The following is a 25,348-nucleotide window of genomic DNA, read 5'->3' as shown; positions in this document are numbered from 1 at the left end:
GCATTTGAGACGAAAGTGTAAGGATGATTTATCTCGAAACGTGTTTGATTGAAACATTTCAAGAGTGAGATTTACTGTTGTGCACCAGCGATGCTGTCATGCGCAGCTTACCCCATAGACACGAGGAGGGTCCAGAAGCAGAGGTTGGCCGTCGCCCGCTACGTAGTCCATTGCTCGGTAACGGGCTCGTCGCAAGTGGGGTGCCATAGACATCGGACGCGGAGCAAGCCAAGCTCGATGGTCGGCAGGGGTCTAGCTCTGAAAAGGAGGTTGGTCACCTGTACAGAAGCTTAGGTGGAAGTTGGGCTTAGGTGGTCACCTGTGCGCAAGCTCCTGCTACCTAAATTGAGTAAAATTTTGCAGAGAGCATTCGTTTCGCAGCCTGACAATTTTGTTCGACGATTGGACTTGTTAATTAGTCAAAAGAAATGGAAGGAATCAAACGAAATAGACTTCCTAACTGTTTCTCCCTCCAAGCAGTCTCTATACAATTGCATGCACAAAATGACGAGATGTTACGAGACGAAGTAGACTACAACGGATTTGTGTAGATATCACGCCATATAGTTGCCAACAAGCACAAGAAGATGAGCTGTACAAGGGGTGCGAGTTTTTTGTCTACCAGTCCTTATGTATTTGCAATCCAAATTTGAGGAGACATTCTTCTTTGCTAAATTAGCCTTACAGCTTTCTTCTTTTTTATTCTATTTGCCTATATCATCACGATGTCGCGTCAGTCACTAGGTTGCTTTGTATCTTGCATGATTAATAGCAGCCCCTTCGCACATGAGTAGTGTCGGATAGCGCACCATTTACGACTATGAGAACGCGCTCTGTTCAAGCTGACAATTAAAATTAGTTTTACATCTCAAAAAGACGCATATGGAATCGAGTCGGACTTCTTTCAAAGTCCGATAAGTGCACGCCCACGTTTTACGACACAATCACAATGCAACACGTCGCCCTCTAAGAAGTCGACTTCACACACGAATATAAAAATCATATGAGCAGGTGGTGGCGGACGCCGATAAACATGGTCGCCTAAGCACTGCTTTTATTCATCATCTTCCACTTTCAGACAGTGTCCTTCCATCCACCGTCACATCTTCACTGCGTGAAGCCTTCACGAGTTTTTATTCTTTCGTGGACATAAAAAAGCAATAGCATCAACATCACGCTTTTGCCCCCATGCTGCAGCTGCAGCTAAATATGCGTGTTGCTCGTGGTAACGTTTTTTGTAGATTCATCGGAGGGTCCGCAATGTTCGTTGAGCATACAGTTTTCATTTGTGATGCAGTGACTCGGCCGTAATCGAGAGTAGATGTAAGCATGAAATGGCTGCCGTATGGCGTCTTTTGCTGCCTGTGGTGCCACCTTTTCTTCTTGTCGCGTCGAAGTGGTCGGCTGCAAAGGTGCGGCCAACTCACGGACCGCTGGCGTTGAAGAGAGCACAGGCAACCCTGTCTCAGCGCCAACAGATGACAATCAAGTGTATGGTGCCCTGTATTTGCCTTTTACACGTCGCTATTGGAAATGACAAATAAGACTTCAGCGTACTAGAAGTTAAAGCTTAAGTCATATTGTGAACAAACATTAGGAAGAAATCGGAAGCAATATTTTTGTAAGTTGTTTTGGCAGTAACCAGCTTGTGTAATGCGGTCCTGTACAAAGGGTTGGGGGCCAGAGACCACATTTTCGTACGTTTTGACTGGTTGGCCGGATGATCTTGTTTTGTTCTCGCAACGATGCCCGGATGTTCTCGTTTGAGTCCGTTTGAGTGGCCGGATAACGGCTCTGTTTTTTGGCTCTAGTTCACCTGAAGGTCGCCGACAACGGGAGCTATAAGCATTTCATGCTTAAAGATGGACAGAAGCCTGAGAAAGAAGTTCCTTCTACCTCCAATAAGTTGGCAAGCTTGCACCGAATTAATAGTGTCAGGGCTGCGTAGTGCTGGTGGGAAGAGCCTAGCAGATCAAACTTCCGCTTCGAGTGAACCTCGTGCGCATGCGCTACTCTTGCTGCCCGTCGCTTTGCGCCGTCAGAAGGCGCTGGCCGGTTGGCCAATGTAAAGCCCCTGGAAAAAAATAAAACTAAAGTAGAGCCATTCGTGTCAGTGTGCGGGTACCTCATCTCTCGTGCGTTTTGTAGTTTCTAGATCAAGTTAGTTGAGCTGCGAAGCCCGTGTAGCATGGCGCTTGGCTGGAAATATTGGCTTGTGCAGTTATCCAGCTAGGGCACACCCCAGCTGTGCAGTTCGGAGTGGTGAAGTGGGAGAGGTTCGAGACAAGGAAAAATGTGAAAAGGTAACGTTGAGTGCGACAATGGAATGTATGTAGACGCAAAGGGCGCGAATTGTGTTGTGCCAGAAAGTGTAAAAATATGCGCTATTCAATGAGCCAATAAACAGAAGTGTTTGCAGTGTGTTTGAATCTATGACAAAGAGCCTCTGAAAAAGAAACGTATTTTTTCAGGGTCTTTAACCTGAGAAGGTCATGTTGATGGTGCGGTTACGACTTCTTCAGCATTTGAGGGGTACACCGTGTCACGGAAGTGATTTATAAAACATTTAAGTCAGCAAAACGCTTCTACTGGCAAAAACCATCTCCGTAAGCAAGTAGAGCCGGACCCGAGTGTGTTTGCATGCAGACGCGCTCAGTGTTGAGGCTCCTGAAGGCAGCACCACTGCGCTGGAAATGGACATCCGGGTAAGCTCGGCGGCGCTGAAAAGTCGCACGGTTACAAACGTGACGCACTATGTTTTTAGAAGATCGAGAAGAGGTCATACTGAATGTCCACTCGCTTTTGCGTTGTTTACTTTATGCGATGCAGCACACGCACCAAGGCAACGATGGACGCCGAAGACGCAGCTCCCACGCTATAGGTAGCGCGCGTCATTGGAGCTCGCTCGTGGCTGTCGCGTCCGTAGTTTCCTTGGGGACACCAAAGAGGCGCTGCTGCAGCTACTAGGAGCGGAAGCAGAGGCGAAGGGGCACAGTTGGCAATACCTTAGATTTATTGCGATAGCAATCATATGGACACTCCAAGTGAAATTCTACCGTCGGCGCTGCCATCAGCCGTGAGGTTCCGTATGACGTCAACGGCGATGAAATCATCGCCGCGCGCCGTATGCTGTATGTGCGAGTGACCTCGCGCGCTTTCACGGGGAGCAAACGCGCGTTCTGCGCCGTGCTCCCTGATGGGCTGCAGAATTCATTGCCTCTTTCCTCTTTACAATCGCTATATATATATATATATATATATATATATATATAGAGAGAGAGAGAGAGAGAGAGAGAGAGAGAGCAAACATGACTTCTTCCGTCGCGCGAAAGGCTGTGGGGGAAAGGTAGGTAGGGAGGGAGGGAAGGTTCAGCTGCGGCACCAAGTGCGTATTTATATAAAAGGTTGCGAGGCGAGAAGGTGGCAAGGATTTCCGACGCTGCTCGACGAGTTTCCCGTTCTGATCTCGTCTAAAACCTCATAGTCGCCCCCAAAGGCACCGGCAACAGTCACCAACGCCACGCGCGTTCGGTGCGAACGCAGGAAAAACGCCGACAGCGTCGACAACAGTTTTGCACGTTGCTGGTGCTGCTACATCTCCAAGATTATACAGCTGATAAAACTACTATCCTTTCTCCGTATAGCTCTTTACGAATTTTGCTATCGCGATAGATGCTTCGCCTTTAGCGTGAACCTGCGACATTTTTAACAGCGGAGCTGTTTAAGCTCTTTGTTGCATTACGTAGCATAGACCAGAAACTGCGCCTGGCGATGATGTCCCCGCACGTTGCCTAGCAACCACTTGTCACAACTGCGCCTCGCTTCGCCTAGCTTCGGCAATGCTCCTCCGCCGCCGCGCCAGCTGCCACGACCGCGCACCTGCTCCGTATAGCCATGACGTCACTTCGCGTCGCCTAGCAACCATCTGGCATAGCTGCTCCACCACTTCGCCTAGGCATACGATCGCTTCGCCGAGGTCTTCACGCCGCCCTTCCGAGCTACCACGTACATGCTTCGCCTAGCCACACCGACACCACGCGCCCGCCGAGGGATCACGTGACCTCACCAGAACTCCGACTCCCGCCAGAACATCCTCGCTCCCCCGCGCAGGCGGAGCCAAAAAGCGTGATGTGACTGCGCGCCAACACGGTTCGCGGGCTGTGTGGGCTTTCTCTAGCTGTGCCCGGCAAGTGTGGAGGCTGAGCTTAGTCATCACGTCACCGGGAGATAAAAGCTCGGAGCCGCCGCGACGGCTGCCGAACTCTCGTTGACTCTGTGGCGTGTACATGTAGCCTTGCCATGGGACGACCAATGAAGATCCGGACACCCGAATAATAATCCGCTCATCGTGAAGCGCGTCGCGCGGCAAAGCGAGAATCTGCGCGTCGGCAGCGAGCCGATTCGGAATACCCTGCCTAGCAGCACCTTGCATTTCCTAGCAAAACTTAGCCTAGCCTAGTAAAACATCGAAGAAGCTAGGTCGAAGAAACTACGCTGTTTACTCTGGCCTTGCACCACTAGTGCAAGCTGCCCACATTATTTTTCCAGGGGCTTTAGGCCAGTCCACGCTCGCGCGGTACTCTTAAAGAACCGGTCTACTGTACCTGCGCAAGGTGAAGGTCACCTTCTACCGAAGAAATCCATTATTTATTTGCATCCACTCCTCCGCCCGTCACTGCGACAAAAACGAAAAGCGGGGTTGTGCATCAATGGATTGGGTTTCTGTGGCCTCGATGCTTGCAGTTTTGGCGTAGCAGTAAACGAGCTGGGCAAGCTCGCCGATGGGAACACATTGTCGTATCTACCTACTCTTTTGCTACAGCATTTCTTAAACCGCCGTACTGGTATATTAGAATCAAAATTTTGGTGTCATATTTGTCCTTGAGTGTCAAAGGCACAAGACAAAACAATGTCTACGAAGACCAAAATGCGAGCCAAGTAGGCAGCGCGCTGGCGCGCGTCTTGTAGGTTCAAACAGCCATTACTCGCGAGGCACCGCAAACGCAAGGCGCGGGGGCGCGAGCTCTCACGCGCCCGCACGCACGTAGTTTGGCCTTCAGAAACGCACCCGCAATTCCTTCATTCTGTCATGACTGTATGTTATGAATACAGTGTTCTAGAATGCGGTCGAGTGGGACGAGCGGCTGGGGCGGTGCATGCTTTGCAGTGAGGCGCCCGACATGGAAAAATACTGTGGCGGCGCTGCGATCGAAGTGGATTGGGCGCATCAAGGACGCGCCGTTGGAAACTGCTGGCTATACAGCTCGGCAGGGTCATTCCTACTACTTCGAGCGCTGGTATTTGCGTTCAGACCGCTCAGATGGTGTTGACAATTGCATATCACATGTATTTATGCCTTAAGAATAAATTTATTTCCTACTCTTTTTTTTATTTTATTTTTTAATGCCGCTCGGTGATAGCGCGTGCATTGCGGCCGCAGTGTCGGCTTTCATTCTACTACGTTATTGTACGGTTCCCGTTTGGAGAACTACTATTTTTCTCATTCTTCAAGCAGCATGTATCTCTCGTGTGTATTGTATACGCATATAGTTTTCCATCAGTAGGTCTCGCGAAGCGCAGACGGAGGAACATATGTAACCTTCCTGCTTGCCGCTTCAAACAAGCAAAACATATCTGCCCCATCCGGCGCCTCGTACTCAGATTTACGGGAAGCTTAGTTATAGGAAAAAATAAACTGCAACGCCGCATTCAATTCAAGTTTCTGCCGTCCTCGCGAAACAGTATGCGGAGTAATTGTTACGGAGTCATTTATTGTGGTCGGACCTCGAGCGCCGAAAACAGTTTGTTAGCCATGCTATATGCTAATCTTTGTCCGTAAGCCGAACGTGGAAATTTTGTTTTCCAGGCAATAAATACTTCACAAAAAAAAGAACGAAAGACCGAAAGAAAAAAAGCTGGCGCGGTAGCCTAATTAGTGGCTATATAGTGGATACGACGTTGCGCTGCTAAACTGGAGCTCGCGGGTTCAATACAGGTCGCGGAATTCGATGGGAAAGAAATGAAAAAAAAAGCATTTGTGTACTTCTATTTAGGTGCAAGTTAAAGAACCCCACGTGGTGAGAACTAAACCGGGTGCCTCATGATCATATCGTGGTTTTGCCACGTAAAATCCAAGAATTTGTTTAAATTACAAAAAAATTAAGTAGGTGGCTGCGTTCTTCTGCGTTTCTAGGGGAGTAAAACTAAATTATTGTAGAGTCTGATTTCCGAGAAAAACATGTTGCGCTTATCCTATATTTCGTACATAAATGTAATGCCGTTCCCAAATGTGTGACCGTTAAACTCAACAGCTTGTATATTAAAAACGGCTGCTTTCCGTTATCCGGTGCACTATCGTAACGACGATAATGAAACAATTAAAGGAAAGGCATGCCTGCTGCGTTCGTTGAAGAAGATAAGTGTGGTACCGCATGGGGTACCCAGTTTTAATGGGTTGCAAACATGGTGAGACTCAAAAAACGTTTTTCTTGTCTGAATAAGTTAGCAGATTTACAGGCTGCCCCAAAACGGGGCGCTCATATTGAATGACAGCTAGGAATTTGTTAGGCAGGAGTTATTAACACCCATGCGTTAATATTCTCAGGAACTGCGCCTCTGCGCAATAGACTCCGTACAGTCGAGTTTGCGGCTGCTCTGGCGCCATCTGGCGCAGCGACGCAACAGTGTTGGGAAGTGGGCGCCGCAGCTCGGCCGGCTCGATGAGTGTTCTTTCCCGCGCGCTACATTTAGTCTCGGCCACGGTTGAAGCCGTTTTGCTTTGTTCACCAGCCTCCTTATTTTTTATACGTCTTGCAACGGTGCAATGGCATGCGCTTCATCGGCAAGCGTCGGAGGTGAAAAAAAAAAAAAAAAGGCAAGTGGAACCGGTGATACTGCTGCGTAAAGGCCTGTCACAACCACGAAGGCCAGCCCGGGATAAAGTTGTACAGGTTTCCTGGCAAGTCTTATGAGATCGAACGGCGAAAGAAATGGATCGCAGCTGTGAGGAGAGTAAAGTAAGTCAGCTTCTTTGATATTTGTGAGAAGGTTTTGTTCTGTAAAGCATGCTACACATGTGCGTTGCACAGCTCGTTGTGCGACGCCAGCGGCCATGGCCAGCTGCTGAACATTTAAAAGAAATTTGTCACGACTTTGCTGATTTGACGACTGCTTGCCGTTGTCTTAGCATTCGGTATGATCAGCATAGCACTGGCATGTGCGATGAGCAATATTTTATGCCAAGGAAACCTATTTTGTGCTGGCGAGCACTAATTCGACGATCCTCGTTTCGGCCGCTGGTGCTTGAGAGGCACGGTTTCACATGGTGCGATTTTTCTTGTGATATACATTTGCGATGTATCATCGTAAAAGCAAAGCGCGTATGCAAGGAAAGGAATTCGCATGCGATATCGTATCTCGTGAAAGGGGCCTAATGAGCCTCGATCATTGTACATGATGAAGAACGAACATTCGCGTCATGTAAATTAAGATCGCCTAGTTAATAAATCTCGTTTATCAGCGCAGCAGGTGGCTCCGATTGAGTCCTAAACGAGTCAACGAGGATAGCATGGTCACTGCCACACGATCCAACAATCCGAATCGTTTAGCTCACTCGACATGACTGTGCTGACGACAGCCTACGAGTGAGCGTGTAGCTGCACGCGGTCCAGATCGAGCTGTATGACAATCTAAAGTAACAGTGTGACAGGGGCATCAAATGATAGGCCGCGGCGTACAACGCGCCGGAGCGAAATGAGGCATGCATTGCCAACAGTGAGGCGTCGATTAAAAATCGGTTTCAGGGTGTCACGTTTTCAGGGTGCCAGTTTAGTGACTTCAATTTTAGTATAACAGTAAGCTTTACTCACGTGAAGGATGACGTCGTATACTTGGTTTCCCTGTTGCGAATGGCACTTCGCGTGAACGTCCACGCCGTCTTTCACAAAAGCAACATGCGAAGCAGCGTAGAGCTTGTCTCCGCTGGTTAACGCTGCACCGTGAAAGTAATCGTCTATTCCTTTAATAGGCCTGAACCCCGCAAAAACTATTTGTGCCGTCACAGAGGGCCACGCTTGTACTTTCACGTACACACACGCACAAAAAAAGAAAGCGGATCGCGGATATACGTGCGGCTTTCGGAGGCGTGTATACGTAGTTCCGAAATCTCGCTGTCTTCCCCCCTTCCCAGGTTCGCGCCGCCCGCCGCATGCGACGCTGAGCATCGCGCCACCGCTGCTGCGCAGCAGCGCCGCCTGTTCACTGTACGGAGCCTATAGCCACGACTCTACGGCAGCACAATCATTCGGAATAACAGTCCTCACTTGCATCGGTCCCTCACCTTTGAGACTTCAAAAGTGCTGTTATGCGTTACATTCGAACGGAAACGACTATTCGGCGTCGCGCAGTTAATAAACAGCACCTGCATGTTATATATATATATATATATATATATATATATATATATTTATTTATTTATTTATACGATGGTTTTGCCTGCTATGAGTATTATTTCTGCAAATGAAAGTTTTATGTGCAGTATTCACTGATAAATGTCTTACTGCACACACGTACGCTTATTCCGGTCGACAGTTCTCACTTTTTCATTTAATGCATTTTGAATATATGTTATTTTTCCCCTTACAAATATATCGTGAATATTTATGTCTATGTACAATTTCATTTAATTACCTAGACATACATTGGTCATTGTTCGCGCTACGCAGTTAACTAGTTTATTTCACTCTAAATAATGTTTTCTGCGATCATTGTCCCTGATCAATATCCACCAATGAGCAGCGCGCGTGAAAGGACACAATATTAATAATAACATTTTCTTACGTAGCTTCATGTTGGAATGATACCAGTTACTTTTAGAAGACAGTGGTAAAAACAGCACTTCCCGTGGCGAAAACTACATTTGATACCCGCCGTCAAAAGTCATGGGCGCACCAAAGCAAATAAAATATAAAAAAATGTACTGCACTGACGTTCTGCGAGAAAAACTAGGCGTCCGCCAGCGTCCGCGTCGCGAACGCGTGCTCGCTAGCAGACGACGCGCTTGACAGCGACAGCAAAATTGAAGACGAGGCGTTGTATAATCCATGCCTCAATGTATATTTTGGCAAAATGGTGTAAACATAAATTTGCAGTTGAAATAAAGCACTATTTCTAGAGCGTACTATGCGCAATTGGCCTCGGCACCCGCAGCGAAAGTATGTTGAATATGCCGCGGAGTTTGTCTCCGCCCCAATCCAGTTCGCTAGCAGCGCCCTCGCACAATTTTTCGAGACGCGGCGGCTCAGCGCGAGAGCGCTGTTCGGCCCACTAGACCATTGTCTAGTACACTCTAGTTATGAGCTATGTTATGGACTGCATCTATAAAACTTCGATATTCTGTATGTTGGATGTAACTATGCCATCGGACAGGAGAATCTCTAGTGCTGCAGCACATTTCAAAGTAGTAAAATTGTTAAACATTTAGCCTCTCTCTCCCTATCAAACCAAACAAAAAGGAAGGAATGTTTGTCGTGTTAATCCAAGGCCGATAAATGTAGCTGTATTTTGTCTAGAAAAAGTATGGGAACACAAGCTAGTTGTTGGATGTAGCCTCTCTAGGGTTGCCGCCCTCCCCTCAGCCAAAGGGCTAAAGACGCCCGGCGCCTTTTCGCTACTTTGGCGAACAATTATTAGCCAGCTTTCACTGCCCAGTTGTAGCCCTCTAAGATCTGCATCCGAAAAAATCCTCCTACCCCTAGCCTAGTGACGTCACTACTGGCTATGTGAAGGGAAGGTTTGATCCAGCGTTATAATAAATGTTGTAGATATAATGGCGCTACGTGCAATTTTGGTTGATTTCACTATATGTAGCAATTCTTTCAGGCAATTTTATTATGTCAATTCCAAACATTTTTCCACCCTTGTGGGTTTTGGCTTGTTACGTGGGTAACACCACTGCCAAGGTCAATAGACCTGGTAGCGAAATTTCCATAGAAGCCCATACGTTCAAAACATGGCGGTTAATCAGCGGTTCATGGGGCTTAGCGCGATCTATCTGACGAGGGAACTCTTCTGGCGGAAGAAAAACTAATGTGACGCCATATCCGTTAGAAACAGAATTAACATCATTGTGTTCTCAAAGGCGCAAAATTTGTTTTCGAGGCCTGCCATTAGAGCTGTATATTCAAATGCCCCGCCATTCGACTTGGAGATGTTTCAAGCTTTCAACGGGGAAAGCGATACAGGAAAAGGTCAGCCGTACCGGTGTCGAAATCGCACCGCTGCACAGAACATACTTTCTTTAGAGGCCGACAAAAGCTTTGGGCGTGGAGGACTATTCCCATCGTCGGAGGCCAAGCCCGTCGGCCAACGCTGCCGCACGAAATCAGCTAAGGTAAACAATTATATGGCCGTCGTAGCTCACAACTTTTGATTGAACAAGTTAAGAAAGGCTGAAACTACCCGCGCCACGAAATTCAGACAAACGTCGACAAGCAAAACAACCCAACGTGTGAGTAACAGGTGAACTTTACTAGCGCGCCTGTCTACACACTTCAAAAGCTGCATAGCATTGCAAGTGATAGTGGGGTCAACGCCTCTTCGTATGGTTCGCGCTGAAAAACGGCATTTCTTGATAATGAAAAAGTAAAATAGCGTAGTCCTTTATTTTCTCGTCACGCGTATGTAAAAATGATTAGCAATTTTGTTTCGTTGAATGAATCAAAATTTGTCTCGTTTTAGTTTTAAAAAATGCTTTCTTTATTTCCCAATATTCTTTTCACATGGTGGCGCTTCAATCGCTGTTCCCATAACCAGCCTTGCTGACGTCGCCCGAAGCGTCACGACCTATTTGGATTGACCTTGCCATTACTGCAAACGCTTTAATATTTTCATAGCGCCCCAAAGCGAACTGAACAAACTGGACGTGATGAAAAAAGGCATGGTTGAAAATGGTGCTATAATTCTGACACGTTTGCGCGCACTGTAAAACATACGTACAAAGACGCATAGCACGATATTCTTGTTAGAGGAGTGTATAGGCTGTTTCCCTTAGCTGCACTAGATTTGAAGAAAAAATTGCCAGTGGCAAATAGCACAATTCTCACCCTTGAACAAAACTACTCGTGAGGCGGCCATTACTTCTACAAGAAATTAAAATGCTTTATTGAATAAATACCATACTTTTACTGATGATCTCTTGAACTGTTATACCTAGAATGTTATATCTACGAACTGTTACTAGTGAGTTTATATAGCATATTGACTTGGAACGAATTCTGAGGATAGCATTGGTTTCAAAATTTGCACCGTTCAATTCGCAGTAAAAATGGGTTGTTGTTCCACTGCATTTTAAAGAAAACGCTGTTCTTTGCATCGAAGCAGAAAAATGAATGGAATGCCAATGCATTTTGTTGGACGCTTTGAAAATTATTATCGCGAAACTGATTCAATGCTCGTTCCAAGTGGACGTATCTTGCTAACTCACCGTCTACAATTCATAGAATGAAATATGTGCCGTAAAGTAATTTTATAAATCCTTACTTAGTGTGATTAACTCATTGTTTATTTAGGCATTATCTTATTGCTATCTACCACAAGCACTTTTTAGAAATTTGGTGTAGCTAGAAAAGCACATGGCATGATACTAAGATTATCTATGAATAGGTTCCAGACGAACTAATCCGAATGAATCCCGGAGGGAAGTAACAGGGCTTGCGTTCTCATACACTATCATATTTAGGCAGTCAGGTAAAATGTATGTCAATGTAGTGAAACCGCCATTTGTCGATCAGTGAGTTAAGACAAAAAATGTTGCATTTGGGAGTTTCTCAGGGCGTTCATCGCGCAATTATGGCACTTTGGACATTCGTCCAAAGAATTGTGTCTCAGGAAGATTTCCCTTAGTATTCCCATTCAAGCAATCACAAACATTTAGCAGTCAAGAGTTACTGTTGTCGCGCACGGATGCTGCTATGCACAGCTTACCATATAGACACGTTCAGGTCCCAGAATCGCAGGCTGAATTTCATCCACTGTAGGAGCGGCTGCTCTGCAATGGGCTCGTCGTAAGTGGGGTGCCACAGCTCGAAGACGTACTCGAGCACAAGCGATGACTCCGAAGTGGACGACGCTGCGCAGGAAAAGGCAGAACAAAAATTTCCTGTTTCAGTTGTCTGGGCCCACGCGTGCAATACGCCCATCAAGTGCGACGCGGGCATGTAAACCGTCGTTGAAGCTGCAGAGCTGCAGAGCCATTTCGCGAGCAGACTCACTTAGCCGTGCAAGATCAGCTCACGAAACGCTTTCTTGGTATGCCCAGTTCTGCAAAACTGCATTGTTAGTTCCACCATAGAACGCATTCGACAGATACAAAAGTCTTCATACTGCCTTCCTAGCGCACGTTAATTAGAGGGCCTACTCTTTCTGCTACTTCTCATTGTTCGCTAGCAAATTGGTAAAAGAAAATTAATATTGGCAGTCTCGGCTGCAGTTGCCATGTACGTGATGGGAAACATCGAGTGAATAAATGCAGCACTAAATGCTGACCGGCGCCGCAAAAGTGGAGCCCGAACGACCCGAGACGCTCTTTTTCGTTTTGCTTATGTCTAGTGTTTTAAATTAAATCAGCAGCGATGGAGCGCTAGAAGCAAAGGTTAGTTGTTTTCAGGGGTGATATAACCCAGCAATAATTTCCGGTGGTGCATCATCTTGAATACATTTCGCGCCTGTTTACAACGGACGTGTCTAAGTCAACGAACGAACGAAGATAGCCAGATACAGGAAGCCGACTCGATTCGGAGAAGAATTCTTTGCATTAAAAGAACATCGAGGGAGCGGAACGGCATGGGCACATCGCATGGCGCTTGAAGTAGCTAGCTAGCTGCATACGAACTCTATGGCTAGCGGGACCTGTTCGCTGACACAGGGGAAAGGTACGAAAGAGGGAAGCTGACGTCGCGGGCGCTCGTCTGCTTAAACACACTTACACATTAAACTTTATTTCATGAAGCGGATACAAACGTCAGATGGTTTGTCAGTTTTTATAAATAAAAAACGCTTGAAAAGCGGTCGGGAAACGATACAAGGACACCGCATCATTTTCCCCTTTTGTGCAGTGTCGGCGTTATTATCTTCAGGAAATTAGCATGTAATTTATTAACGCGAATGGTGTATAAATCCCACGAAGGACAAAACCGGCGTTTTTCTCAACAAGTGCTACCACAAATCAGCAGCGTAGATTAAGGTTGGTACAAATAAGAGCAAGCTGGATTAAGGCAGAGTTGTGAAGGACATGTGATAATGTATGACGTCAGGTATCATGGATGTAACCAATTAATTAGAAAAGTCAAGATGCTTTCACATTCAAATCAAGTAAAGATACTTAAGTGTCTGTCAATTTTTTACCAGGCTCCCTAAGATTTATCTCCGCATAGATGCCTAAATGTGCATTTGATCTATGTAATTTTATATTCATTTAATCCCCTAGAAGAATGCGGTCACAACTGCGGGAGTGGAATACGTGGCGTCATGTTCAGTCATATTCACTGTGTCACTGTGACGTGTGGGCGGTGTAATTGTGTATGACTCGGTGAATATGGAGAACTTAACAAGTATATAAGAAGCAACTACCGATATATCGTAAATACAGATATCAATATACGACGTCATCAAAAAATCACGTGCCATTCCACTTCTGTGAAGAAGGTGCTTTACCAGCGAAGCAGTTTAGCACACGGCATAGAGGTTACACAGAATTTAGATCAAAGGTATGAGCAAATTTTATTTATCTTGAGCGGTGACGGAGGTAAATCCTAACAAGGACACACGTACACACACTTTTATTTTGATCGGCGGTCTTGACCGGCGGCATAGATTCGCGTGGAAGACTGCCGCCGCCTGGGGGAGCCGGATGAAACTATACGCGTGACGGGACCGCCACCCGGCGAAAAGTAGACAATCGTGAAGGGGCCGCCACGCCGGGCTAGCGGAAGGAAACAGCATGCAAGCGCTTTGAACGACGACAAGGAGTGGGCGGTGCGAGCGTACACATGGCCGACGCGGGTCGCACAGCGGCAAATCTTGAAGAAATCCTTATTATCTACCTGAGATCTACTGATCTTGAAAATGGCGCCTATTGATCACTAATCTACAATGCACGTCCAAGTGATCAGATGTATAAGCTTTTGCATAGAATGGAGCGACTTTGCAGCAAGTTCGTGAGCAGAGTTTTTGCACACGCAGATTTGTTGACGTACAACGAAAATCCTCAGAACCCTGGCGATAGACAGCTTCGCCGTAAAAAAATCGCAGCCATTCCGTTATGTGAATATGGGCTTCCAGAGGAGCTGTTCTTCGGCAGTACGTACTACAGGCGCACTATACTTCATTTCCATTATTTATAATTTATTTGTAATTCCTGCAGATTTATTGTTATACTTTATAAGTTATAAATGTATAATTATAAATTTCTTTACAAGTAATTTCCCGTGTGTTGGCCTTGGTGTCATTGTTGACTTCTTATGATATTAAAAATCAGGCCCCTCGGCTCTCTTCTCTTTCATTAAATAACGAGGATCTCGAATACGGCAACATCGATGCCTTCAGGTACCATATGTGGGTTTATTGACCTGTTGCATTCACCCAAAATGATCACGTACTCGTGACGCCTGCGGCAGAAATGATGTTCCATATCCGCCGCCAAGGTTTGTGTCTGGTGGCGCTGGCAAACACTCCCAGGGTTAGTTCTAGTAGAAAATATATAAATACCACAGAAAGTATGCGGGAAAACGGCATCGGGGTAGCTCAACTGGTAAAAGCATCGCACGTGTAATGCGAAGACTCGGGATCGTTCCCCACCTGCGGCAAGTTGTTTTTTCATCCCTTTTCATATCCATTTGTTTATCATTTCCTTACTTCACTTAGTATGTACAAGTAATTTCCCCTATTTTGTCTTTGGTGTCGTGGTATGTTTGCTTCTTATGATATTGTGATATGTTATTACAAAGTAAATTTATGATTTTCTGTTAATTAGATGAAAATGTGTTTAAATTTCGCGTGCTAGTAATGTCCGCTTTGTAGAATAATCTAGCTCAAGGACAACAATTATGCTGTCTGCCACAAGGAATCTTTAAAAATACTGTAAAACTTAAAATATGATCACACCGTATATTCACATAGTTAAACCGTATTGCTTTGCTACGGCGAGTTAAGACGACAATGGTGCTTTTTTCAAACTTTGCACGGCGTTCATTGGGCAGCTATGATACCTGGGAATTCGTGCGCCGCTTTCAGTCTTAGACAGTTTTACAGGCTCCACTTCTGGCTCATGTGGATGATGCACTGTGGGGGTCGACTGTTGGAGTGTGAGTACTCCGGATGAAACATTCCGCACCCGCAGTTCCAGTTGGAATGGTAATTGCGTTCAATCTCAAAAGCCGCTGCTGTCGCCGCCAATAAATTCATGGACGCAGGAATTTTTTTCATATGCAGATATTTGTTCTCTCATGCTATAAACGCTAACGACATAGATTTCTGTGAAATGATAGCGCTTGACGAATCATTCGACATTCGAGTTGATAGTGTAAGGATGGTTTATCTGGAAACGTATTTGAAACATTTCAAGAGTCAGAATTACTGCTGTGCATTCAGCTATGTCGTCGTGCGCAGCTTACCCCATAGACACGACGAGAATCCAGAAGCGGAGGTTGGTCGTCGCTGGCTACGTGGACCATTGCTCGGCTACCGGCTCGTCGTAAGCGGGGTGCCAGAGGCAGCGAACGCGGAGCACGCCAAGCCCGATGATTGGCACGATTCGCTGAAAAGGATGTTAATCACCTGTACAGAAGCACAGTAAACATGGGCGCGATATTCGCTTGAATGAGCTGCCCCCATTTGTAAACGAGGAATGGATTAAAATCATATTTATTCATAGAATGATAGAATGTGTGCTGACGATGGCGTTGACATGTAGCTCATTTGGAAGGTCAATCAAAAGTGAGTCCAGAGATAGTTTTATAGTAAATTGAATAAAGCGTTACAAAGAGCATTTTTATTGCAGCCTTACAATTTTGATAGACGATCGAACCTGTCTATTAGTAACGGCAAATCAAAGGAAATATACCTGGTTTTTCTGCCAACGTTCAGTCTGTATACAATTCCATACACAAAATGACGAAATGCAACAAGACGAAGCAGTTTGCTCCAAATGTATAGAGACACCATGCCATATATTGACCAACAAGCAGAAGAAGATGCCCTAAAAAAGCGGTACGATTTTTCTTGTCGACCGGTCCTTCTGTAGCTGCAAGCGAAATCTATGGATACATTATTATATTTTCTAAATTAGCCCCGCAGCTTTAATTCTTAAAGCTTATTTCTCTATCTCATCTTAATGTCGCGTCGGCCACTAAGTCGCTTCGTACCTTTAATGATAATTAGCCGTCACTTGGCCCATGAGTAGTGACAGATGGCTTACAATTGACGGCTACGAGAACGTGCTCTGTTCAAGCTGACAATTCAAATATGTTTTACACCTCAAAATGAAACCTATGCGATCGGGTCGTATTTCATTCTAATTCCGATATTTTGAACATACAACGCCCATGCTCTGTGACCCAATGACATAGCTGCACATTGCCCCTGCACCCCTCCCCCCACGAGAGCAGGCACCAAAGCAACATCGCAGGGAACAAGGAAAGGATGATTAATGACAAAAAATATGCAAAGTAGCAGTTGTTTCAATGTACCCAGTTAGCTCTGTATATTGATGCAAGTTCAGAATAAACTGTAGCAGTCCAGTGACGTTGCATACCGGACTGTTGCGCGCCGGACGGCTTCTACGTACATGCACCGCAGCACGTGCAATCGGTGGCAACATGTTGACAGCTTGGCACAACTTAGTGAATTCCAATAGGCATAAAGTGTATGTCTCTTGGGAAAGTGAGGAACGTTGTACTGGAATATGTACTTTCCATATTACAATGACAACTTGAGCACACAAGGCTACATCAAACTTTGGTGCTTCCAGTATGCGACACTCAAGGTTTTGGCCGCCGCCTCATGAGGCGTGCTGCAGTCACTAGCGTGTTCAGTAGGAAGTAAATTCGAATCTGTGATGCCTTGAATGTAATGATTACATCATACTTTGAGTCATGAAAGTATGTAAGCGGCTGAATATTACACTGATTTATATGACGCATACCACCTATTTGCTTTCTTGTATGACACACAATTTTTTGGTCCCGAATCCATGAAGAAAACGTTCTCTAGCCTTCGTGTAAACCGCGCATGGTGGTGCATCCACGTCCAGAAACGGTTCCAATTTGAGTTCTTGTGGAGTGACACAGACGTCAGATGGAAACACAAGCTTAATTAGCCAGTAATATATTTGGTGCCTTGAAGCCGGCTACTAAATTGAATGCGACTGCATTTCGTTGGACACATTCAAAATTAATATCACGAAACTGGTGCAACCGACTTGTTCCAAGCGGATATGCCTCGCGAACTAGCCGGCCGCAATTCACAGATTGAAATATCTGCCGCAAATATTAAATAATCACCTAATTGGTGTGATTATCTTAATTTCTCGATGAGGTATTCTGATTTCGTAGAGAAGTACTGGCCGCCTCATCCAGCAATTAAGCCGGATGTATAGAATTGTGGTATCTGCCACAGGCAATAAAAAAAAATAGTGGGTCCAGCTAAAAAAAGAAAACACCTGGTATCTTACGAAGTTTATGGGTCGGTTCCAGACGAACTAAATAAATATTCCCGGAGGAAGTAACAGTGCTTAAGTTCTCATACACTCTAATACATGTATATATATGTTTGTTAGTTGTGGGGTTGTACGTGCCAACACCACCCTTTGATTATGAGGCACCCCGCATTAACTTGAACCACCTGGGGTTCTTGAACGTGTACCTAAACCTAAGTAATGGGTGTTTTATGTGTTTCGCCCCCATCGAAATGCGGCCGCCATGGCCGGCATTTGATCCCGCGACCTCGTGCTTAGCAGCCCAGCACCATAACCACTAGGCAACCAAGGCGGGTCTCTCTCATATTTAAGCAGTCAGGTCAGATACACGCGATATAGTGAAACCACTGTTTGTTTATCAGCGAGGTAAGACAAAAACAATTGTGCTTTTTAGAGTTTCTCAGGGCGTTCATCGCGCAGCTATTACACTTTGGAAATTCGTCCGAAGAATTGTGTCGCAGGAAGGTTTCCCTTAATATTCCCATTCAAGCACTGCAATATATTCAGCATTCAAGAATAACTGTTGTCAAGCACGCATGCTGCTATGCGAAGCTTACCACATAGACACGTTCAGACCCGAGAAGTGCAATCTGGTTTTCATTCACAATGCGGGCGGCTGCTCTGCATTCTGCTCGTCGTAAGTGGGATGCCAAACGCACAAGATGCTGAACAGGCCAAGTCCCGATGATGCAGGCTCTCGAACACGAGCTCGAAGACGTACTCGATTACGAGCGATGGCTCTGCCGTAGACGACGCTGAGCATAGGAAGGCAGAACACAGAATTCCTGTCTCAGTTGCCAGGGCCCCCGCGTGCAACACGCCCATCAAGACAAGTGTGACGCGGCACCCGTCAGCAAACACAAAGCACGTAAACTTTCACTTGAAGCTGCGGAGGCTACATTTCGCGAGCAGGTTCACTTACCCGTGCAAGATCTGCTTGCCAAACGCTTTCTTGGTATAACCAGTTCTGCAAAACTGCATTGTTAGTTCCATGATTGAAAACATTCGACAGATACAAAAGTCTTCATGCTGCCTTCCTAGCGAACGTTGATTAGAGGGCCTATTCTTTCTGCTACTTCTCACTTGTCACTCGTAAAATGGTAAAAGAACGCAGAAAAATTGGCAGTCTCGGCTGCAGTTGCCATGCACGTAATGGGAAACATCCCGGGAATAAATGCAGCACAAAATGCTGGCCGGTGCCGAACTGGTGGGGCCCGAACAACTCGAGACGCTCTTTTTTGTTTTGCTAATGCCTAGTGATTTAAAATGAGCAGCGAGGGCGCGCGAACAGCAAAGGCTAGTTGTATTCATGGCTCATATTATGCAGCGATTTCCGGTGGCGCATCATCTTAAATACATTTCGCGCCTCTCTACAACGGACGTGTCTAAGTGAACGAACGAACCAAGATAGGCAGATATAGGAAAACGACTCGACTCGGAGTAGAATGCTGGCATTAAAAGAACATCGAGGGCGCGCACCTCATGGGCAGATCGGATAGCACATCAACTAGCTAGCTAGCTGCATACTAACTCTATGGCTAGCGGGGCCTGTTCGCTGACAAAGGGGATTGGTGCAAAAATGGGAAGCTGAAGACGTAGGCGCTCGTTCGCTACGAATGAAAAAGAATAAATTTTGCGAGCGTATTTTGTAGCATACTCTCGTTTTACAGCATGAAATTACGCGCATGTAATGTTCGCGCATGTACAAATTATGTGAAACTCGGCTGTTTACAAAGTATAAGATTTCGTGGCAGTTAGCCTTTAAGACATTCTCTCCGTCCAGGCGCGGCTGAGCTTGCGGTGTCGGTATCAGGACAACACGACGACAGCGGTGGTGGTGATAGCGCCAACGGGGTGGATATGCCTTGAGTGTGCACATAGCTCTTATCGAAATAAATGTGTGAGACTGACGTTCTTCGTATATGCAAAACCTATCGTAAGCCATTTTAATCACAAGTTAACTCTCTTAGCATGTTAGTTTTACGAACTCCACCAGCTTATGAATTGCCTTGTGATCGCGACTTCTGTTTTCACTCGATACGGCATTGTTGGCACCATTATTACAACCAGACAGTTGACCCGTAAATGAACGCAGAATTCGACACTAACGCTTAACGGTGCACCTAACAAGGATTTTATGCCCTACAAAGAACCACCTGTGTGCGTAAATGTGACAAGCTTGTTTGTCATTGTACCTGGAAATTTATTGCTACCAGGACAGCTAGTGTGTGTCTGTTTCCGTTTTGCGTCCACATCTCAAGGTTTTAGCGCTGCACACCTGGTGATGGCGCCCAGAATTGCAAAGGAGCGAAAACGTGAGACAACTACGGTTGGTGTTTCGCTCTGTACGTGTTGCCTCTGTGTGCGGATCTCAATGGAACGTGCTACTGGTCTACTTGTGTGAACTTTGCATGTTTAGATGGGACAAAATATGCCAGACATAGTACAACCGTGACACAGGATGCCATTTCTCCTGTGAACGCCTTCATTTTTCCTGCATGTGTTCTGCGGGTGGTCGTTGTATTTTGCGTCAGTAGTGTACATCCAACAATGCCAAGCTCTGACACGTAGAGAAGTTACGAAGCCTAACTGCAACCACTGTGGTTGAAATGTAACTTTGGAGACTCTAGGGATACCAGCCTTCCCGACAAATTTCTCGAAGGCATAAGAGATGCCAGCATTCCGGAACAGCTGCTGGCGAAGCCTCGACTGACATTCAAGTCGGCAGTAGACTTCGCAACTGCACTTCAACTGTAAATAGGCAAGCCGGGAACGAGGACCAAGAACGAAAACTAAATCGCAACGCAAAAGTCTTGTCATCGATGTGGCTATAACAATCATGATGACAATAATTGTTATTGAAAGAACTAGGCCTGTCGTAAGTGCGGCAAAAAGGGCACTTTCCATCGGCATGCAAATGGAAATGCAAGGCTAGCGCACATATACCAAAAAGAGACATTGTCCTTTAATCCACGAACCATATATCAACGCATGAAGATAATGACGTTGGGCCATTCCATGCTTTCAAAACGATGGGGTTTCCCAAACTAACAGTAAGCGTGGATATTTCAGGATAAAGCCTTGAAATGTAAATCTACACGGCCTCTCCAGTAAGTGTAGTTAGCCCGAAGATATATGAAGACTATCTTTATGACCTGAAACTTCAGCACGCTCAAATAACACTCAAGGCAAACAAGGGTAAACTTGTGATACCAGAACGAAAAGCCGAAATGCAAATTTCCTACAATGGGCAAACAAAGTGCCATGACCTATACGTGATAAAAGATGGTGGATTTCCAACACTAGGAAGAGACTGGCTTGAGAAAACTGCTTAGAAGAGATTGCCCCCCCCCCCTTCCCTCACTGCCAGGGAGCGACACCAATGGCGCCGTCTGCAAACGCGGACCATACCTACCCCATTCCTCCTCTCCCACTGCCGAACATCTTACCTTCCTGCCCTCAGTGCAATGCTCCGAAAGCAAACCAGACCCACATACTTCTCCTCCCCCAGCGGGCCGACACCACTCCACACCTGGGATGACAGATGTCATTGAGCTCCACGGTCCCGGCACGGCAAAGATTTCCGCCAGCCGGACTGCAAGCGTCATGGACATCCTAAACATGGACGTTTGAGCGCGGTGGGGTCGTGTGGGAACCCCGGGGGCCTGGGAGGTCCCAAATACCCTCTCAGGATAGAGTTCTTTCCTCCTCCTCCTCATGCACTACAACGTTTTTACAGCGAGTTTCCACGGTCATGGAGTGGGATGCGCTCATATTTGCTTGTGTGCGCATGACACCTTGTTTGTTAATTTACTTAGTACGCCTGTGTTTAGAAGTTCAAACGACCGATAAAACTACTATCCTTACTTCATATAGCTGTCCATTATTTGCTATCACATTCACTTCGCATTTCGGGCGAAACTGCGACTTTTTCAAAAAAAAAAAAAACACGATCTCTCCCTACGCCTTCAAATTGAACATTCAAGACGAACTCATCGACTAGAGCAGGTAGGAATAATCACATCTGTAACAGCTTCCGAGTGGACGACACCCAGAGTGCCAGTGGTGAAGGCAAACGGGCGAATTACACAGTGTGGGGTGACACTCAATCCTGTATTGAAGGAAGCTAAATACTCCAAACTTAAGGTAGAATACCGTTTTGTCAAGATTCCTGGACGTGCTAAATTCTCAAAACTAGATTGCAAGCATGGCTACTTCCAAATGCTTTTGGAGGAACAATGGAAATACCGCACGATGATTTCGACGCATAAGGGACTATACCAAGTGAGCAGAAAACCACCTCACGTTACGACCGGCTGCATTCTTGCTAAACTTATCACTGGAGAGGAATTCCACGCGAGATTGGATCTCTAACGGCCTACAATACAAGAGGTTGCGAGAAAGAGGAAACAAAACGTCCCAAGCACCCCCTCAAACAGCGTCGTGTTTACGAGGGCGGCTCAGTCTTGGCAAGAAAGTTTGGAACCAGCAAAAAGAGGACAACAAGCACTGTGAGCAGCGTACTTGGAAACAGAACCTATGAGGTACGTTTGGAAACGCCATATAGAAAGCTGCGGCCTGACAGCAGTCGGAACGACATGAATAGGGAGCCGGATAAGCAAAGTACGCAAACAAAAAATAATCAAATGTCAATGGTCATACGAAAACCCGTGACAAGCGAGCCGAGTTTGAAAGTGATGGCCCAAGCCCAAGTCTACTTCCTTCGTAAAGGCTTTCGGGCGTTTCTTGCACCAAGTTATAACAATAGTTTTCTAGCATTTCATAGAGCTGAGAAGACGCTGATCATCCCACTTAATGAATGTGATAAGGTTATTACACTCGATCTTATCAAGCTAGCGTTCAGCTCTAGACAGTTACATGTCACATATACACAGGTATTGCATACATTGATGGAATTTGCAGTGCCATAAATACAGACCACAGTTTTTCCTGCACTATTTACTTCCGTAATGTTTGGCGCTATCGTCTGTGGGAGTTCGAAGCTTGGTGGTTGGGACAGAATGAGAATGATTGGTGTATTACAGTAGTATAAAAGGTGTCGATGGTATTTGCCCAAGACTTTGTTTTTCAGGTTCCTCTACAAATTTATCGTTTGCAATAAAATATTTCGTGACAAATTCAACAAATGAAATTATTGCATGTGCACGTAATCTTATTTTCATATGGGTGCAAAAAAAAACGTCCTTGCTTAAGAATTTAGGCCAATAAAGCAGATAAACTGCAAAAACTGAAGCCGCAGGCATGTTTAAAGGCATAACCACGTGTATTAGACAAATCCATGCATTAGCATTGTTCCTATGATGGTACAAGGGCCAAAGCACCAAAGTTCCTTCGATTAATTTTAGCGCGAACTTATGTGGTAGAGAGCTACCAGTTGTGTGATGCGATAATTTCCATGTGCGAGGTCTGCTCTACGCTCTGCAAAACAATGTGCTAAATAGAGTCAACACAGGGGACAGACTGCTGTAATTCAATAGCAATTGTGCGTGGAGGATCGACAGGTACAGAGCGCGTAAACGGTGGACTATTTTTGTAGCAAGTCGAGTGCCAAGTCGACGAAAATGCAGTCGCTGATAGCTGACGTTTGGGTGGTGCGATAAAACTATGCAATTTTCAGGCACAGGACGCAGTAAGGTGATGCAAGAATGTGAATTTAGAATGCTTGAACCGACCATCTAGTAATGCACATTAATTAGTACGATTATGATGATGATGGAGACTTTTTGAAGCATTAAAAAGTACTCCATTGAGTGCATGCGACAAACATGTGCATGCATTTTTTATGTATGCAAAGAAAGCTTTTGTGCGAGCACAACAACGTCGATATACTAACCTTGCTGTCGAACCTATTCATCGCAAAGAACTCGATGCACGAGCTGGGCGCCCCGAGGTCTGGTACAGGCTCGCACAGTTTTCGTGTGGCGGCCATGCCGATGGCTGTGTCCACCGCGGACGCCATGTTGAAAATCGTGCAGCAGGCAATTTTTTATCTGCAGCATCCGGTAGGGCCACGCCACATCTGACAGTGGTGTCCTGAGGAACCAAAAATGCTGAAGGACATGTAAAATAAAAATCAATAGCTAGTGAAAAAACAGCGTTTGCGCAAGAATCGGCAATCCAAACGGCAACATTCAGGCACTTAATCGTTGACGTCATGATGGCGACCTGCCAGTTCTATATAAGAAAATTCATTTCAGTGGAATGCATGAATACACGAAAATAATATAAACCAGAACGCTGTGGCTATTGACAGACATGCATTAGAAGAAAAATAAAACAGATTGCCCACTTGCACCGGATTGTGTTGCCTGCGATTGAATGTTTTTACGAAAATACGGGGCACGAGATTACGGTTAGAGCAAATACAGTTTCAGGATTTTGTATGAGGTGATTAGGAAATGACTCTAATGAAGCTTCTAGTAAAGAAACAGTGTTTACATTCTTCTTCACTCGATATGAGCCAGTCAAAGAAAAAGTATGTCGACAAAGGGAATTTATGATTTCTTCCACGCCGATTTCAGACAAAAATGTTGCTTCGTGCACCTTCGCCGTGTGTTCATCGCGCAGCTACAACACTTAGCAGTTCGTCCGGTGTTGTGTGTCCCTGACAGTCTCTGAGTTCTTGCTCCTGTGGTTGTACTGTAGGGGCCACTACAGTGTAGCGCATGAGTACAACGGTGGGCGCAAGTTGATGGTGTCCACCTTAAGAGTCTGCTGTTGTAGGCAGTGAATAAGTTCACAAATCGACAATTTATAGTATTCTGTGGATTTAGTTCTCTGATTTCGGGCGAAATCAATAATTCAGTAAAATTATAGCATTTCACGCAGCCTTGGTTATTCGAGTAAATCTACAGTAGTACTTTATAAAATATTTCTGCCGTCAAAACTGCGGCGTTGTCCTACACGGACGTCACCGTACGCTGCTTACCCCATAGACACGATTAGGGCCCAGAAGCACACTCTGAACTTCACTCTCAACGTGGTCTGCTGCTTCGTTTGCAGCTCATCGTAAGTGGGCTGCCACAGGCACCGCACGTGGATTACTGCTGGTCGTGAAATTCATTGGCTTCAATAATTCCGTAACTTGTATTTCTGCTACCATATTCCACGTCAACGGGGGCTGTGCCACCGAATGCACCTGCATAGCACAGAATTGCGGCCAAACGAGTTGTCCCCTGTGCGCCACCTCTGTCCTTCGTAATGAACAAATTCCGTACAGAATGCCAGTGATACTCGAACAGCTGGTAGGGGGTTGTGATGCTGCCTTTGTTCTTTTTTTTTTGTCATCGTAGTATTGCATCCAAACGCTAGATAGTGCCAACAACGTCTTTTACAGCGCAGAGTTGTAACAAATTTTATTCCGGAAGGATACTGTAGTAGTGTCTGTGTTAGAGGCTCAAACAACTCTTCCAATTTATTAGTTGGACAAAAGTCGATGAAAAGCTCCATAACTTCTTTTTGAATATCGTGAGAACTTCGACATTGCAAGACGGACTCCGATTTGTGACATGTTCTATGAAGACTGTAATTATGACAGCTGATCCAACAGAGTTCTCATTCCTGCTTTCATCGAGCTAA

The 25,348-nt window shown here is 45.7% G+C and overlaps 1 long non-coding RNA gene across 1 annotated transcript; it reads right to left on the bottom strand.

Moving 5' to 3' along the window:
• Nucleotides 1-148: 148 nt before the first annotated feature.
• LOC125945912 (uncharacterized) lies at nt 149-18,479 on the bottom strand. Its single transcript, XR_007467207.1, has 4 exons — nt 18,307-18,479; nt 15,669-15,811; nt 11,983-12,127; nt 149-258 (listed from the first exon to the last, which is right to left on the bottom strand). It is a non-coding gene; the product is annotated as an uncharacterized LOC125945912 (long non-coding RNA).
• Nucleotides 18,480-25,348: the final 6,869 nt, after the last annotated feature.

The sequence above is a fragment of the Dermacentor silvarum genome, chromosome 5 (assembly GCF_013339745.2).
Source record: "Dermacentor silvarum isolate Dsil-2018 chromosome 5, BIME_Dsil_1.4, whole genome shotgun sequence".
NCBI lineage: Eukaryota > Metazoa > Arthropoda > Arachnida > Ixodida > Ixodidae > Dermacentor > Dermacentor silvarum.
The sequence above is the reverse complement of the archived record's forward strand: the minus strand, read 5'-3'. Positions and strand labels throughout refer to the sequence as shown.